The sequence below is a fragment of the Nanorana parkeri genome, unplaced genomic scaffold (assembly GCF_000935625.1).
Source record: "Nanorana parkeri isolate BGI_ZX_2015 unplaced genomic scaffold, ASM93562v1 scaffold276, whole genome shotgun sequence".
NCBI lineage: Eukaryota > Metazoa > Chordata > Amphibia > Anura > Dicroglossidae > Nanorana > Nanorana parkeri.
The window spans coordinates 97,413-116,812 of record NW_017306544.1 but is presented as its reverse complement, the minus strand read 5'-3'; the positions used below and the strand labels follow the sequence as shown (position 1 = coordinate 116,812).

The following is a 19,400-nucleotide window of genomic DNA, read 5'->3' as shown; positions in this document are numbered from 1 at the left end:
GGGGGGGGAAATGGACAAGCAGACTGTATACAGGTATAAAGAGGTGAATGAGGAAAGACATCTGTGGTTCCTATGATACAAGCGCTTAAAACTGATTACGTGGTGAGTGTGTTGAAGAAAATAAGGAGCACGGTGGTTTTGGGAAGATTCACCACACAGTTACTTTGGAGGATTGAATCACTAATTTGAGAATGTGCGTGCTGCACAAAAGGACATGGGACTTTGTATCACTTCAATATTTGTATACACAAGGATACCTTTCAACATCTCGTGGAGTCACGAGGCGGCCCAACGAAGTCATCTCGTGGAGTCATCTCGTGGCCCAACGAAGTACTGATGGGGTGGTCATAATAATCTGGCCACTCAGTGTATATTATAAATATAAAGATGAAAAATAACTGATATATGCGTGTCACATTGAATCTAAAATGAACTTTTCTATATAATCACACATGCATATACACTGAGTGGCCAGATTATTATGACAACCCCATCACCCCATTTGCCTACAAACGTCATATTGGTAAAGTGTAGTACATGAGATATTGTATTTTTGACCATGAGTTACAGACTGACAATTAACCACAAAACAGGAGTTTTTTTTAATAATCTCAGCATAGGTTTGTTCCATCTTTTTTGTGATGGCATATAATTTGGCAGTAGGGGTTCTAATCTAGATGCATGGAAGAAGTACTGGATTGTTCAATAGGCACATTGGGCCGGTAACCGCAGGTGCCTTACCCAAAGGGATGGCTTTTCCCCACATGTTTTTTTCCTGTAATACAGTATGTACAGTAAACTGCCCATTATCCAGCATTCAAGCAATCGGATTGAAGCTAGGCGGCAGGTGAATGGGGGGTGGTTGCTTAAGAGTTACTATTAACGCTCAAGCAACCAGAAACTACAGATATCTGGCACCTACCAATCCTCGTGGGTGCCGGATAACTAGTAGTTTACTGTAGAAAAGTCATATTGCTACAATATTTAAATCAAGGTTAGGTCCAGTGATACAAAAACATTTAATGTTTAAATTGTGTGCCTACAGGTTCCAGGAATTCATATTTAAAAACATACAAAACCAGGCTTTATTGATCAATGAGGCTTAATGTACACTATGAGATAATCTGAGCACTGGAATAAGTATGTGATCCTGCACCTGCTTTTCCAGCCTTTATGCTGCTTAGTTTCAGATTCTCATTAAAAAGCTGGTGGTTCTCAGAGTTTAAGCCTGATTCACACCTAGGCAACAGCGTTTTCATACGTAGAAGCAAGCATTTTTTTGCCACACGATTTTGCGATATTTTTAGGAGCAGATTGTGACACATTGATGTAGATGTGCAAAATGCGCGCAAACAACTGCAACTTGTGTTGCAAGTTTCCTATTGACTCTATGGGGATAAAACGAGTTGTAATCTGCAAAAAAGAAGTTCATGTACTTTTTTCAGGCATTTTGCTTATTGCGACAAAACGTTCAAGTATGAACAGGGGCCATAAGAATGAAAGGGACTTTTTTTGTGAAGCATTTTGTTGCGCTTATTCAGCTGCGACAATATGCTTGCAAGTGTTTTGTAGCACCTTTTCTGTCCCACACCCCCCCATGCATTTCTATGGCCCTGTTTACATCTGAGTGTCTTGTCCCTTGAAGCAAAATGTCCCGTCACTTGAAGAAAGTAAATTAGCTTCTTTTTGGCAGATCCTGCACTTCAATGGTAATGCTCAAAAACGCAGGTTTGCTGCGTTTTTGCACATTTTTCGTGCATTTTAAGGGCGTTCGCCCACTCACATCAATGTGCTAAGGATAACTTGCAAAAATATAACTTGCAAAAACACGCGCCTTTGTGTTCACGGGTAAAAGTGTGCAAAACTGCACTAAACAAAGATGTGCTGAAGACGTGCACATTTGATGTCACTCTGGTGTGAATGTAGGCGGACTTAAACAGCTCCTGATATAAATGACATATAGGGAAGGAACGGTTATAGTGTCAGTTGATGTATGGCATGCCAGTGGAGATAAGACAGGAGGTGCTGAGCGGATAAAGGCTGCATCACAGACATAAAAAAGCAATCAGATTAGTCAGGGCTGTCACTACCATGGGGTGAGTGAGGCACTCGCCCCTGGTGCAGCTGAGAGGGGGCGCAGCCATGGCCGGCCTGGCTGCGTCTCTTCGTCCCTGTTGCCATGGCGAGCACAGGGCGCCATTGGCAACAGGGGTGCCAGGCAGCCAACACAGCCGCGGCTCGGCAGGGAGAAGATGAGCGTCACAGGCTCTAGCTTCTCCTCGGATCTCCGCTGCTCTCCCCCACCTGTATGGGCAGAGGACTCTGTGTCCTCAATCTCTTTTTTTATTTCAATAAGGAAATGTCACGGGTCTGTTTAGACCCCCGATATTTTCCTGAAGCCCCCAAAAGTAAAAAAAATTTATAATATAAAATAAATAAATACCCCCTACACACACATACACACACTCATACACACATGTGCAAAGAGTACAAATTGATTTCGGACCAAATGAACAGAAACTAAAAATGTTTTTATTCGTTTTGTCAAACACACACATTTTTATGCTTTTTTTAAATTGGCCACCAGCGCATTCTGCGCATGCGTGCCGCCATGCTGGAGGCGGGGCGCATAACGTTGCATACCGCACATGTCTGTTGGGGGGGCACAATTTTCTGTTCTTGCCTCGGGCGCAAAAGGAGTTAGCTACGGCTCTGAGATTAGAGCTCAGACAATGACCTCTTGCACCCAAATCAAAGATAGCAAAGTGAGCCCTTCACCCCCCACCTCCCTCCGGACTGAGTTTTAAAGGGAGGGAATTAGTACTCAGACAGTTTTGAAAACCTTGTGTGATAACTAGTTTCTCCCTCAGAAGCTAGAACACTTGTTTTGTAACCCCCCAAGGCTTAAAGTACACTTGTCATGAGAGAATTGTGTTGGCTGCCATTGATGACCTCTAATTTTCAGAATGTTAGTTGGCTTCAATGTTTTCTGAGTCATTAATCTGAAAGAGATCCAGAGATAAGGAGTTCTGATAATCTTATCACTACTTTGTACCATTCATATTCTGGCCCTGTTGTTAATGCTCAACACAGCCTTACAACTAGCACTTCTGAAGGAGACCAGAAATGACAGCCCCTCTCTTTTCTCTCATGACAGATGTACTTTAAACATGAATGGCTGCCTACAGTGACTATTTGAATTGAAGTATGTGACAACACAACAAAGATGGCTGAAGGGGGTAGGGATGTACCCATATGTCTGCAGGCATAGGGGCCAGCGTGGCAAAAAAATTTAATAAATTACTGCTAATGGGGGGACCGTGAGCATTCAGCCCCCTCTTGAACTATACCGGGCCACATGCCCTCCACATGGGGAGAGTGCCTTATTTGGCAAGGCACTTTGTTCCTATGTAGTTCCCCACATTTGGTCTCCAAGAGGATGTGGGGGCCTGCGGGGGAGGGGAATCTGGTAGTGCCAGATTTTAAGCTAAGGGGGGTCTCCAGATATTTAGACCCCCTACATAATACCTCTTACTTATTCACAAAAAATTTGCAAGCCAAATTATCACAATGACACCATTGACTAAGTATTTTACAAAAAAGCAAACAAACAAAAAAAAGTCCCAGGTGCTATCGGGATCCTGGGGTTCTATGGGGATCTTGAGGCATTGGGTTTTTAATAGGGGTCTTGAGGCATTGGGGTCCTTGGGTATAAGGGGAGTGTTATGGTGTCCTAAGGGATAAAGGGTGTGTTATGGGGTCCTTAGGCATGAGGGACATTTTATGGGGTACTTAGGCATGAGGGGAGTGTTACGAGGGTTCTTAGGTATGAGGGAACTGTTATTGGGGTCCTATGGTATAAAGGGGATGTCATAGGAGTCCTTTGGTATAGGGGGTTGTTATGGGTGTTTTATGGGGTTCCTGAGGTAGGGGGTGTGTTATGACAGGTCTGATATGTGTGTGATATGTGGCGGTCCTGAAGCATTGGGTCAGCAGGGGTTATTTTAGCAGGAGAGGGTGTGGCTGGGTGTATGTTTTGTAGTTATTTGTTGGTCTGTTACTCTCAGCAGGGTTGTTGTGGTGTGTGATGGGGGTTAGGGAAATGTGATTTTGGTGGGGGTGTTTGGGGTGTGTGATGGGGGGAATGTTACAGCATCGGTAAATGGGCCACTGTTGCGGTCAGTGGGTGACAGCAGCAGGGGGCACATTGTGTCAGTGGATGACAACAGCTATGGAGCAAGCTGGCACATAATTAGAGAGCTGCTTCCCGTCCGGCTGGCCAACAGTGCTGAGTGCTAAGGGGGTGCTCACCACAGGCCCATGATGCTCTTAATCAGGCCTTGGGTGCAGCCTCGACCAGCAGCTTCCTCACAGGATTGGATGATGATCACTGGAGTTTCCTGCAAACTTCAGCCAATCCGTGATGGCGGGAAGGGCAGGGTTAAATGAACTTTGCACGATATTCTAATTATTCGAGTTTCACCTGTATATTAGCAAAGGCACACTGACAGGTCCTCTTTATGGAGAAATTAGAGTTCTCTAGGACCCCTAATGTGACCTGGGGACCCCAAAAGATGCTAATGAAGCAGAGATCTGCTTCATCAGCTTCTTCTCTCTTGCTATAGTAGCCAGATGACTGACAGGTGAATGCGGAAGTGATGTAATACACATCACTTCTGCATTCACAGCAAGGAGGAAGATGCTGATCTCCCTCCTGACGCCCTCACACATCCCAACCTGCAAAACCTTATTTCAGGGAGGTTCCCGTCTCATTTCAGGGAGGTGCCCTTTCTGTTTTTTGGGTTTTTTTTTTTACAGCGGCCGTTGTCAGAATATAAAAGAAATAATAAATATATAATATATATACACACATACACACACACACACACACACATATACATACATACATACACACAGAGTAAAATAAAATCCATATAACAATAATATAATAATATTATATATTTATTTATATATACATCAGATTTCTCTGGCTATAGCAGCCAGATGACTGACAGGTGAGTGCGGAAGTGATGTAATACACATCACTTCTGCATTCACAGCAAGGAGGAAGGTGCTGATCTCCCTCCCGAGCCGGTCCCGGGCCGCAGATGGGGTAGCGGATCCCGAGATTGAAGGTGAGGGGTCAGTAGACAAAATCGCGCCATACAACCGATTTTTAGCTATAGAACCGCTGATCGGTTGCATGTGAAACAGCTGTTAATGGCTGTAAAAATGAGCGGGTCTTTCCTACCCGTGCGCGCACGCTAGGGGGCGCGCGCGCGGCAGGCAAACATTGCCATCTGGGGACGGCAACCCGCTGATACAAATCTGCCGTCCGTCCGCTTTTTCTTAACGGGCAGACGGCAGGAGGTTAAAAAACAACTTGAAATTGTTTAATGGGGAAAAATTACATAGATAAATAAAAATAATGTGCCTGCATAAGTCTACCCCCTTTAAAGATTTCAGTTTGTCTTTAATTGAATTGCACAGATTATAGGCCACATTAAAGGTGGTAATCTTTTATATGAGTTTTTTTACATCTCAAAAACCTGGCATTTTTACATAGTGTATGGAATTTCTATATCCACTGTATTTAGGTGGTTGCGCAAGTAAAACAAATATCCCTTGGGGATTTCTCTTTCCTGCATCTTGTTATCTGCAATACTGATATGTTCTGACTAGTTAGGGAATAAAGGAAATTACTTCTGGAATGTAACGCAATACAAACATACAGTAAATGTTTCTAAAAATATGAACAATTTTTTAGATTTAATCTGCACATCTGACAAAAGAAACCTGATCCATTTTTGCTTCTGCTGCAAGAACAGTGGTATGAAATGACTCACCCCCAGTTAAAGAAGAACTATAAAAAAAAAAAAAATGTTTTGCGCAGGGCCGAAACTAGGAGGGGGCGGGCGGTTGGCACGTGCCCCAGGCGCTGCATTAGGAGGGGTGCTGCCTGACAGGGCAACTAAACGAATTAGGGTCAGACCTATCGCATGAGCCACCCCTGCTGTCATTTTTTATCTCCCCCCCCCCTTCGAGATACTCCATCTGTCCTGCTGGGATCTTCCATCTGCCCCCAAGATCCTCCATCAGCCCTGCTGCGATCTCTCATCTGCCCCCAGATCCTCCATCTGTTCTACTGCGACCTTCCATCTGCCTCCCTGAGATCCTCCATCTGTCCTGCTGTGATCTTCCATCTGCCTCCCTGAGATCCTCCATTTGCCCTGCAGCGATCTTCCATCAACCCCTCTAAGATCCTCCATGAGTCCTGCTGCGTTCTTCCATCTGCCCCGAGATCTTCCATTTGCGCTACTGCGGTCTTTTATTCACCCCCACTGAGATTCTTCATCTGCCCTGCTGCAATCTCCCATTTTTTTTTTTACTTGGGGTCCCTTCTAACTTTCGTACCTGACCTAAAGGGTCTGACATGGTTTGGGAGGGGGACACCGCGCTGTTTATTTTCCCTTTTCTTTACATCTTTTTTTTATCATTTTATTAACTTTTTAACATTTTTCTATTTTTTACATTTATTTAAATAATTCAAAAACATTTTTTTTCCTTTTTTTTTACATTTTTTAAAAATGCTGCTCGCTACCTCAGAGGTCGGCGGCATTTGGCTATTCACTCACTGCCGTACGACCTCTATGGGAACGAATGAACTGAACTGCTGGAGGTTGGACTCAGCTGAACGTGCAGAGCATGTTTGGCTGACCGAAGCCAGCCGAAGGCTGAACAGCCGTACAGAGCCGAAGTCAATAGCCGAACACCGTTTAGCTCAGTTTCAATTCGGCTCAGTTATTCACTCGGTTGCCTTTGGCAGCTTAGTGAATAACCCTCTAAGTGCAAGAAGAGCATACACCTAAACATGATATCACTCATATTCACTGCAACCCCCTCCCATCTCCATAGTAAACATAAAAGTTAGCCAAAGACTGGTTAGGCCTATTCTCCATACTTAAAATCATCCTTTTGCTCCAATTTTACATTGATTTATCATCTGTGGCGTCTCTGCAATTCTTGTAGCAAAATGCTTGTGTGTTCTATATGTCTCTATTACATTTTAACCTAGTCTTGCTTATTAAAACTGTCCGACTGCTGGCCAATTTTATACTGCTTTATCATTGTAGCGCTCACCCCTGAAGGAGCCACTGAAAATAAATTGGCTCTTCTGTCCCCAAGCTAGGATCTACCACCCTGACAGGATCCAGGGCACACCAACACACCTCTTACCAAATCCTTTGGCACTCAGACCAAATCCTTGGCTTGTTCAGCAGTTCCTGAGTCTGCCAGCGAGAGGCAGACATCCCCTTCCTCTCCAGCCAACCTCCCTTCGTTTCTCACCAACGTTGTCTCGCAGGGAACACAGGATCTGGTCACTGGTGGAAGTTGATCATCTCTCTAGATATCACTCAGCAGGACATGGATTGCGATTCCTCAGCAGGCCTCCCGGTCACAGAATGTGAATTGTCGTCCAGGCCACAATATCCCCGCAATATAGGATCACACTGCTGGCTCTCCACGGACTGAGCATGCCAGGAAACTCCAGAGCAGCTCACTCATCCTCCCAAAAAACACAGCCTTATGGGAATCGTAGTATCAACAGTTTCTCACAGTACAGCTTATCCATGGCTCTGCACTGCAACTCCCACAACTCTTATGTCCCACAGGCTGCACAGTAACAATTAACTATTTACAGGCAGACATGTATTTAATCCTGTAGCAATAGGGTCTACATTATCTTCACTCTTTTAATTCTTGTAGTAAAACACCTGTCTGTATGCTGTGTCTTGCTTGCTATAAGACTCAGAAGTGACCCATGAAGAGCAGAGCAGAATAATTATCAACCATTTCACAACTACAATCAATTTTTAAGTTAAATACATGTTAAATATATAATACCCGGGCGTGGTCCGCACCCCAAACCCCCCCCCCAGTGACGCCACTGGTCTTGCTCAATAAATATAACTGCCCTGTTGCTGGCCATTTTACCAGTGCTGTAACATCTGTGGTCCCTTAATTATTAATGTAGGAAAAATAGAGACTGGCCAGGGATAGGACTGATTTGCATCTGCGAGAAAGGGGACAGTCTCAGCAAACCACTGATCAATTTCTATCTGCTGGTGGTATGTACTGCCACTAAAACTACTTGAAAAGGGCATTTTTTTAAACTGTAATGAATCTTATTGGGGAGCTGCTGTATGTAAGCCAAGCTAATTGTGAAAGAAAAAAAATAAATTCCACAGCCAAATATGTGCTACCCGATGCTGTTTTTATTTTAAGCTCTTTTGAAGGCTATTCTGGCTTTTGGCTAGGATCAAGTGTTGTATTAGTTCTTATACAGGAGAAAAAACCAGCTGCATGCTTATTTTATGATAGGGGTTACTGGCTGGGGAGTATACTGTCTGGTATGATAGGGATTTTCAGGGACTCCCATCTAGAAAAGTGGGAACATCTAGTGCCCCCAACAAAAGGTGGGGGAGGTAAGTACCCCTCAGAAGAGGTGTAATTCTGGTCTGGCCAGAGGCTTGGGGGGCAGAGGTCACAGGGCTTGTGCTTCCTGGGAGTAGTGATCTGTGGATGCCAGCTAATTTATTCTGGGTTTGGGACCCCACTGTGCAGTTTAATGCAAAAAAAAAAGTGTCCACACGTCTTTGTGGTAATCTCCATCCCAAGCTTTTCAAAACATATACAACCGTAACCCGACTTCATAACACGTGACTATACACACTTCTGAACCAAGCCAGCTGCCACAAGGATGTGGCAATACCACTCCCAGCCTTATCTTGGTCAGAGATTTCCCAGCTTGTGGGACAACAATCTCAGGCCAGCAGACAGAGTGATTGTCACTAGGGTTGGTTAACTCTGCAGTTAATCCTTTACACCCCAAACAGTAGCTATACACTAGCTATACACTATATAGTAGCACTCTTCATGGGGACGAGGATACTTTAGGTTCTCATTTAGAGCATAGAGATAAGTGTAACAATTTTTAAGGTCATCCTTTAATAAAAGAAACGGTGCAGGAAAAATTTACAGAAAAACATGTTAATAAAGAGAGACAGAAATAACAATGGTAAAATAAAAGGTAGTAAAAAGCGAGTACTTAACAGTCCTGGGTTTATAAGTTCTGACAGAGTCCAGTTCAATAATCAGAAGATGAATCTGAATGGCTCTTTCTCCAAGTAAGGCTTGCAGAGATTTTTTTTAGATTAAAGGAGAACTCTTCTTAGATGTTACACAAGCTTCTCCTTCTGATGTTACAAGAGCCTCCTCCTGATGTTAAAAAGAGAGCCCCATTAGCTGCCTCTGCAGCATCTTTTTGTCAGTCCTCTAGGGGGTTATGGAGCTGGCCCATAAGGCGGGGCTTGGGGGGGTGAGCAGGAGGGCTAAGCCTTTACGATGTCCTTCTATGCTCCAGCTAAACTGTCAAATTCATAAGTATCCACCTAGCTTAATATTCTTACACATTACCCCTAAATTATTGTGTATCATGAAATTAGCTGTAAATAGAAACCAAACTTGTCAGGGGTATCCATCATAATTGGCCCAGGAGGAGTAATGTGGCTTGTCAGGCCTCTGACCATGGTAACCCCCCCATGATTGATATGTGTGGATTTCTCTCTGCAAAATCAGTTATTTATGCAACTGATTTTCCAATATCATTCTCCAATTCTGAGTATTGAAAATTGGGTTAATATTGTCACTCTCAGTTTATAACTCAGACGGATACCACACATTCCTTCCTTATCCATCAGATGATCTGTAGGTGATTAGCTGAGCTGGTCAAGACAATTACCATGGTATTAGTGATTTACGACCCATATCGTAAAAAAGATCACTAAGGCTAATCCACATCAGTTTTAGAGAAAGTTCTAGATAAACAATCAGGTTTTAGTACTTAACTAAGGACTATAATAATCACAAGCCGAGATTACCAGGAATAGTTGCTTGAATTTGAGGATGCCTGGGAAATTTAGGGCAGCCTGAGGTCACTTGAACTGAATAGAAGGCTGCATTTTTTTAAGATGAGGGAAGAGAGAATTTCATAATAAATATTGATTTTCTCAAAACTCATTACCATCGCACCTTCCCTCATGTGGTGGTATCAGAAGGAATTACAAATTATTTTGCTATGCCAACTGTTGCAGGTTTCAGTTGCCACAACAATCCATCGGCATTGCCATCGGAACTGCTTTTTTGTGTTGAATTGTAAAATCATACTGTTGTAGAATTAAAGGAGAACTATGGGGTTAGGGCTTTTCCCCATAGTTCTCTGAGGGTAACGGGAGGACACAAACTAGCGTCCTCCTGTCACCCAAAGCTCAGTATACTGAGTATACTGAGACGCTGCAGCCGGAATGTATACCGACAATTCTGCCTGGATCCACCTAGCTGCATGAGTGACCGATGGCTCTGTCTATCTAGAGGCAGAGCCAGCTGTACCCGCCCCCTACCACATTCGTTCCGACCAGTCAGAGCTGGAGGATCGGAGAGGGGAGGGAGGGGAATCCCTGCAGGGAGTCGTGAGTGACAGTCACGGCTCTCTGCACAGATAGATCGAGGAGTGAGCGAGCGCCGGTATGTGTTCGCTCACTTCTCAATCTACTGGGCTGACCTGTGACAGTTTCATTGTCACAGATCGGCTCAGATTATGAGGCTGAGTGAATATCACTCGCCTCATAATTCTCCTTTAAACTCCAGTGTAGCAGTTTACCGTTCTCCCCAGAAACTTACGATAACCAACTGAGTGGGTTGTGATTGGTGATTACTGTAAAGCTGCGTCCAAAGATATTGTTGTAACTTTTGTAGCGCCCACACAATCGCAAGACACTCCTTTTCGATAGTGGCATATTCTAACCTCTCAGATAAGTAGTTTCCTGCTCGGGTAGAAGATGGGATGTTCTTATTCTGCCTGGTCTACCTGACTCAGGACTGCGCCTAGACCGTACATGGATGTGTCGGTTTGCACTAGACACTGGCAGGGGAAATTCAGGGCCTGTAGCACAGGAGCACTGGACAGCACCTCCTTCAAGGCCTGAAATGCCCTCTCACATTTTGGATTCCACGACACCAACTTCGGCAATTTCTTTTTTTAGTTAGTTAGGGGCTTAGCCAGGCTGCTGTAGTTATGAACAAACTTTCTATGGTAACCAGCTGTGCCCAAATAGGAAATAACTCTTTTCTTTGTTTGCGGGTTAGGCCAGGCCATGATGGCCTTCACCTTCCCAGTCTCAGGCATCAGAGTGCCTCCTCCTACCCGGTGTCCCAAGAACTGGGCTTCGGTCATGCCTATCTGACTTTTACTGGGTTTGACTGTCAGATTGGCTACCGCCAACTTGTCTAGGACCTAAGTGGGACTGAACACCGCAATGTCATCCAGGTAGGCTACTGCAAAGGCCTCCAGGCCTTCCTATAGGTCATTCATGACCCTGTGAAATGTGGCTGTGGCATTCTTCATCCCAAACTGAATTCCTGTAAACTTGAATAAAAAGAATGTGGTAATGAAGGCCGATTTTTCCAGAGCCTCAGGTGCGAGAGGAATTTGCCAATACCCCTGGCCCAGGTTCATGATTGCTAAATAGCTGGCGCTGCCAGCTTATCCAGCAACTTATCAATCCTCGGCATGGGGTACGCATCTGCGGTTGTGGTGATGGCATTCAGCTTTCTGTAGTCCACGCAGAACCTGGTAGTCTGATAGTTCTTGGGGACATGGACTACAGGTGACACCCAGGCACTGAGGGACTTCTGAATGTCCCCCAGCTGCAGCATTTCATCAATTTTCTTTTGAGGTTGATAGGCTGACTGTTTGATCGGAGGATGCACCCCGGTGTCCACCTGGTGGACAGCAAGGTGCTTCCTCCCAGGTTTCCCAGTGAACCGTTCATGGTACCCTGCTAGCACTTCCCCTAGATGAGGAGGTATCTGGGTAGAAGACAGGTGTGCATTGATATTGAGGTCTGAGTCTCCTTTCCTTATGTCAGCTAATAAGTCTAACAGTGGGTCTGCCTCTTATGGCTCAGGCCTGCTACACACTGGCAGGAAGTAGGCTGTGCGCTCATGATGTGCTTTGAGCATGCTCACAAAGAATGCCTTCTGCCGCCCACCCACTGCCCCCAGAATAACCAAGTAGGTGACATCATTCAGACATTTGGTGATCTAGTACGTCCCCTCCCAGGTTGCTTGTAATTTCTTCTGCAGCATAGGAAGTAGAACATACACTTTCTGACTCATGCTGTACGTCCACTCTCTAGCGTTGTTATCATACCAGCATTTTTGTTTAGTCTGGGCCTGTGCCATGTTCTCTTGTACCAGTCCCACCAATGTCTCCATTTTGTCTCGGAACCTTAGGACATAAACCACCATCGAGACCTCAGGATCAGCAATTTTGCTCTCCCAACTCGCGGATTCGGTCCAAGGGCCCTCTCACCCGCCGCTCGTAGAAGTGTTCAAATGGCAAAAAACAGGTGGACACCTGAGGCACCTCTCTGTAAGTAAACATCAAATGAGGCAAATACCATTCCCAGTCCTTTCCCTGGGATTTCAAAACGTTCGCAGCATCTGCTTTAACGCACCATTGAACCGCTCACACAGACCATTCATATGTGAATGGTAAGGAATGGCCATGATACGCATCCTCTGAATTTTCTGACAGAGAGCCTGCATCAGTTGGGATACAAACTGCCCTCCGCAATCACTAATCAGCTTGGCTGGGAACCCCACACTGGTTAAGTTCCCTTGCAAAGCATCCTTCCTGCATGGATGGAAAAGTTAGCTACAACCTGCTGAGGACTGGGTGGCATAGTCCACTATTGTCAAAATATAACGTTTGCCGAACTACTAGGGATAGCGAGTGGCCCAAAAATATCCAGTGCTACCCTCTTAAAAGGTTTGTCAATTATGGGAAAAAGGTTGAAGTGGAGCCCTGTGCTCATCTCCTGCCTTTCCAACCCGGCAGGTAACACAGGACGGACAGTAGTCAGCTATGTCCATGCACATGGCAGCCCAGAAAAAATTGTTTCATTCGGTCCTCGCTCTACGTGACCCCTACGTGTCCTGCTAGGGGAATTTCATGAGCCACTTTCAATAAATGTTCCCTAAACTGTTTGGGCAAAAGGAGCTGCAACCCTCTCATGTCAACCTCATCACCTGCTGAAGGTAGTGCCTGCCAGTAAAGCTTCCCACTGTTCCAATAAATATGATACTTTTCTCCCTCAGCAAGGGGTTGACAAGCCAGACTTCTAAGTTGTTCAAGTGTTTTCTCAGTCTCAAAGGTGGCACTACAAGTCCCAGCCAGCTGTCCTGAGGCATGTGTCTGTGCCTCAGTGGCCCTTGCAGCACTGCGAGTGATTACAAGTATTGGCAATGTGTTGGTGTCATGACAGTTAGCCTCAACATCTGCAGTATCAACATTCACATTTCCAGAATTAACGTTTACAGTATTTGTTACACATGTATCTGTTACCCATTTTTGCACGACAGTCTCCTCTCTATCCATAGGAGCAGGAGAACTTTGCAATTCCACCCCACCCTCCTTCTCCCTCTGTCCACCCCCAAGTTGCCCAAATATTAACCCCATATCTGTACACAATACCTTTGTGCATCCAGAGGGTCAAGTTGAGGAATTCAGGCAGGCGCATAATAGGAAATCAGAGTCTGTACCTAACAATACAGGTGTGGGAATTTTCGTCAGAGACCCCCACTTCTCTCATCCTGCCCAATCAATAGAAACATGTGCCCGAGGCACCTGGGAACGAGTGCCCTCAACTCTGGTGAGGGTAAGGAACTTTTCTGGGATCATATCTTTGTATTTTATGAGCTCCGTACTGACGAGAGTGACCTCTGCTTCAGTGTCTCAGAAGCCAGTCATGGTTCAGTTATCGATGACAGCAGGCTGCAAGTTGGTCCCATTATTTCCCGCCTTTCCGTTGACGAACAGCAAAGAAGAAAGGGTGCTGACCAGCTGGCCAGATGATGTCATCTTCTTCTGCTCAGGACACTGGCCCCTGAGAGGTCCGGGCTTGCCACAGTTGAAACACCTGCGGTGGTCAGCTGAGGCTGGCTTGACATCAGACACTTCAACTGCTGGTCTCTGGGAGGGCTGAGTTACTAATGTAGCAGAGGTTGCTATTGGCGATTTCTCTCCTTTCCAGCCACTAGGTGGAGCTCTGCGATGGTCAGATACCTTACTGCTGGTATAGGTATCCGTCAATTCGGCTACCGATGTGGCAGAGTCTGGTTTGCGCTCCAGCACAAACTGCCTAATTTCTGCAGGGCAAATGTGCTGTAGCTGATCCTGGATCATCAGGTTGTCTCCAGCACATGTGGTGTGAATCGGCCCTAAAGTTTTTACAATGTCATATAACAGGAAGGTAAAATAGTGTGAATGCCAGAAGCTAAAGGCTCTTGGTGTTTCTGATGCTCATAGGGGTAAGCAGTAAATACAGCTTCAATGTCTCTGGGTAAGACCTGACATAACAGAGAGTCATCCACCCCCTTTTGGTGACACATAGATTCCACTGCACACTGTCACAAAGGTGATACTGTGTTTATTGGAACCATCCAATCACGTGCAAGAAAAAATCCTGACCACGATTGGGTTTCCAAAGTGTGCATAACCCTATTTACTAAACTCACACTCTACTCCATTAGTAATCTAACCCCAGAGAATGATAGTAGTAGACTTTGGTTGTTTTGCTTCGAAATATGTAAAAATGCGCCTTCACCTTTTAATTTGGTACCTTCCTTGATTTATCTTTTATAAAACATTAATAGAGATTCCTACAATGACGCCACACTTTCTGGGCCTCTGCTCAACCTTTGTACTTCTTTCTTCCACATTTTACTTCTTGTAGTTCCTGGCTTCAGTATTTCCTTATGCACTGCCCCCAAAACAAGTGTGAAAATTAGAGATTTGTACTCCACAATGCTGCAATTCCGGTTAAAGGAGAACTATGGGGTCAGTGTTTTTCCCCATAGTTCTCCTTAGGGTAACGGGAGGACACAAACTAGCGTCCTCCCGTTACCCTAAGCTCAGTATACCGCGAGCTACAGCTCGCGGTATACTGAGACGCCGCAGCCAGAGCGGATCCCGACCTCGACATCGAGACCCGCCCAGCTGCGTGAGTGACAGCTGGCTCTGCCTATCTAGAGGCAGAGCCAGCTGTACCCGCCCCCTCCCCCGTCCGTTCTGCCAGTCAGCACTGGCAGATCGGAGCGGGGAGAGGGGAATCCAGCCACTCCCCCTGTCACGGTAGAGAGCCGTGACAGGATCGAGAGGTGAGCGAACCCGGTATGTGTTCGCTCACCTCCCGATCTACTGAGCCGACCTGTGACAGTCTCATTGTCACAGGTCGGCTAGAACTATGAGGTGAGTGGAAATCACTCATCTCATAGTTCTCCTTTAAGGACTCAGAAAGTACTGAAATCAGAATGACTGGCATATTTTCTTTATATCTTTAAAATATATCTTTAAAATACTGCCACCTTGATATATCTCCATTAGAAATGACATGACAAATGATAGTGTTACCCACTGGTGCAGACAATGCTATATTTATATAAACTGCCATAAGAAGAAAATTACTGAGAAAACTAGCTGTGCAGGGCTGTATCTTTGTTAAGGCACAATTGTTCTATTATTTTTTACTGAATGTTACTTGTCAGAATACACGAATGGAGTGAGCAACTGATCGATAACTCCTGTTGCAAGTTCTGTTCAGTTGAGACTTTTCCAACATGCTCCTTCGATCAGCTGATTGAGGCATGCCGGGTGAAAGGGTGCCGACAGGGGCACCCACTGTGCGAAGATCGGCCGGTTAATCAGGAGCCGGTCAACATTTGTACCATGTGTAGCCTCCTACACACAGAGTAGAGTGGTCTTTAGCTGCAGTCTCTGGTCAGCTGGGACTGGGGAAATTTTAAAAATAAGAAAAAAAAAATCTTAAGATGCTCAGGTATTTTTTTCATGTTGCCTGATTTAATTGTTCACATTATGAAACATACTTTTAGGCTTTAAGGCCTTGTGGTAGGGAAGAGAGAAGCAGTCCAAAAGTAAATCCTGTCTCTGGTAGACCATAAGAATCCATAAAACCACTGGTGCCTTCCAGAGCTAAACTACCACTTTTGGGAAGTGGTGCCACACAGCACTAAAATTGCAATGGGTATGCTGGCATGTAGGACATTATGTAGTTGTATCAGATTTGTTACAATAAATTAATAAAGGATTCATAGTGCTAAATTGTGGGCTACTACTACATCTACTAGTATGGCAATGGCCAAGAGCTTTCAGGATACTTCACTTTCCCACTTCAGACACTTGCATCTATGGTTTATAGCAGTAGAAAACATACCTATTGTATAAATATAGTTAACACCATTCCCAGGTAGAGCAAAGCTGTATTTTTAGATGAATGGTCTCTAGGGAGCAAAATACAGTCTCATTTACATTCTCCATTCTCTAGTGAATGCATAGATGCTGGTCTCTGTTGAATTGATGGACTAGTTGGCTGGATTTTGATGGAGATTTGGCTGGTGTACGGTAAAGGACTGTATTTTCAGCAAAGTGCACATTACATTTACACAATTGCAGTGCCAAATAGAAGGGAGAAATGGCATATTTATGTATAATGTAAGCACCTTTCTGGTAATGCATTATAAGGCAGATCAGTAGTACTCAGCAGAGACATTTTAGGTCATGTAAACTGTAGTGTTGTGTGCTAATTTGAACTGTTCAAAAAAGTTTGTCTTGTGAGCCCTAATGCAAAATACATAATATGTTTACAGGACCAAATATCTAACAACTAAAAGGAAGTGACAGTGTGTGAATATAAAGGTTATGACCATGATTAACAAATTGTTGGGCAGCAGTTGTGTTTATGCAATATGCAACAGTGTTGTAACCGCATAAAATGTTTTTTTTTTAACCAACAGGGAAATGTATTACGCTGTGATACATGTGATAAATGTGATAAATGTATATATAGAGGATACATGATACATGATACATGTGATACATCTTGCATTTTTCTGTATAGTGGAGCTTTTTGCATTACCCATGGCATGGTAAGAAAAGGGCTGGGCTTAAAAGAAATGATTAGGGAATTATGAAAAACAATTCTGATACATAGGGAAACAGCCTTCTATGTTTATCTTGAGAGATCCCTTTCGACAAGAGAACAGGAAATTAAAATAACTTTGAAAGCTTAGCACATATTTAAAGGGCCCATTAATGGCAGAACATTGGGCTTATAGCACGTTACCGTGCCCGCTATCAAACAAGGCACATAACGCGCAGTACCGTGTGCTATGTGCATTCCCACCCCAACGTACCTCCCGGAGTTGCAGTATTGTGGTACGCACATTGCGCTGTGCTGCAATGCAGGGCCGCTGGGAGGAGCCAATGTGTTATTAAAAAAAAAATTACGTTTAAAACTTTGCTGACAGACAAAAAGGAGGACACTTACCCAGTCTCTTCTGTCATAAAAAGCCTGCCTGTTAGCACTTTTTTAAAATAAGAATTTAATAGAGATAATTCCTAACTGGATTATATTTAGTTTTCTTACTCGCTGTTTATTTTAAACAACAGGGATTGGTTGTGTCAGATACATACTTTTAAATCATGACAGTGTTTGTCTTTCGCATTCTTAATTAATGGAACTTCCTTCACACTAAGAGGCAGAAGCAATCAACCCACTGAGCTTAGGGAAGACCTACAGAGCTCAGAAAAAGGGGAAGCAAATGCTCAGGCTGCCTACAGCCTAGTAACAACACATATTAACGTTAGGGACACAACAGCATCGGGAAGGCTTTGTTTATCCCTTAGAAATGTATTTCTCTTTGTCTGAATAATCGCATTATGCAAACTGTTACAGCAGACCTTTACCCATATCTTTAAAATAACAACAAAGGCACCTTTGGAAATATTTAGTAATGACAATCTACAAACACATACTTCTACATAATTGCAGGCTTTGTATTCCTTGTATACCTTATTTCTCTTTTCTTCCTAAGTCTCCTGACAGTAGCCATGTTTACTAAGGGCAAATTACTAGCTCTCCTATTACTTCCTGGATTTCTGGCACATGTGACTAGAACATGTGACCATGCACATCATCTCAGGGGATGAAAATGCCTTTGATGAAGATAAAAAAAGTATGCGATCATTTGTTTATTAGGGTGCATGGGCTGTCAGCATACCAGAATGTATACTTCTGGGATCGCACTCATCTTGTTATATTACATTGCTACCCATAAAAGCATTTTGCAACAAGTACATCACAAAGTGATATTAATTGACACAACTGGGATTGAAACATTGACATAATTGATATAACTGCTTTTGACTATTTTTTCAGGCATATCGTATGGTGTGTAAAACATAGTGCTTATACCATATAGGAAACCGTGCAGATCTCAATGCTGGACCTGTTTTTTTCTATACAGACGTGTTTGTTATATTATCTAATGTATTGTTCATGGGGACTGTGTATTGTTCACGGGGACTGTGTATTATTCACGGGGACTGTATACATATCTATGCTGATATATCTACAGATTTGTTGGATATATATATATTATCCATCTATTATATATATAGTCAACATGATATTTGCATGAATAAATATTATACTGTGTACGTATTTCAAAAGAAGCATGCGCATACAAAACAAATGAAAAAAATAAATAAAAAACCTTGCTTGTATATATGTCCAAAGATGCAGAAGGATAACAGGGCAGTGAACTCAAATCAGGGTGCACTGGGAATGCAACTATTGATGACCCATTCAAAAGCCTACAAAAAAAAAATATCACAGACCTGTACACTCCTAGCAGTTGGAGGTGGTAAAAAGAAGCGATCAAAAATAAAAAATAAAAGTAGGAGACATAAAAACAAATATTCCATCCAGTGACTCACCTCAGAATAGATGCATACAGTTGCATAAACACAGGAGGAGACAGACCAACTCGCCCATCAGCTCTTGTCACGTGTCCTCTCTATAAATATGGCCGTCTGTGTCCCGGGCGATCACATGACCGTGACGCCCACTGATGGCCTCTTCAGTGCGCATGTGCATGGATTTGTGCGCATGCGCTTTGATCAATTCTCTTGAGCCGGGAATAGACAGCAGCCAGAACAGTCGCTATACCAAACGCTGCCGCCTACAGGACATCATGGGAGAAGGTCTCCCATGGATTAGGCGGCAGCGATAAAGGATGGTATATGTCTATCCTGGCTCCAGAGCTTGCATATAGAGAGGGAACCCGTAGCAATGTCCAAACAAAAATCTCAACCAATATGTAAAAAACAAAAAAGGGGGGGGGGGGGGGGGGGAACCTTGAAAAAAAAAAAATAAATGCAAGGAAAAATACCTGGTAAAGGAATAAAACGCACAAAA

At 43.9% G+C, this 19,400-nt stretch overlaps 1 long non-coding RNA gene across 1 annotated transcript; it reads left to right on the top strand.

Moving 5' to 3' along the window:
• Positions 1 to 5,443: 5,443 nt before the first annotated feature.
• On the top strand, positions 5,444 to 15,431 carry LOC108787653. Its single transcript, XR_001941280.1, has 3 exons — positions 5,444 to 5,512; positions 12,046 to 12,048; positions 15,419 to 15,431. It is a non-coding gene; the product is annotated as an uncharacterized LOC108787653 (long non-coding RNA).
• The last annotated feature ends 3,969 nt before the right edge of the window (positions 15,432 to 19,400 follow it).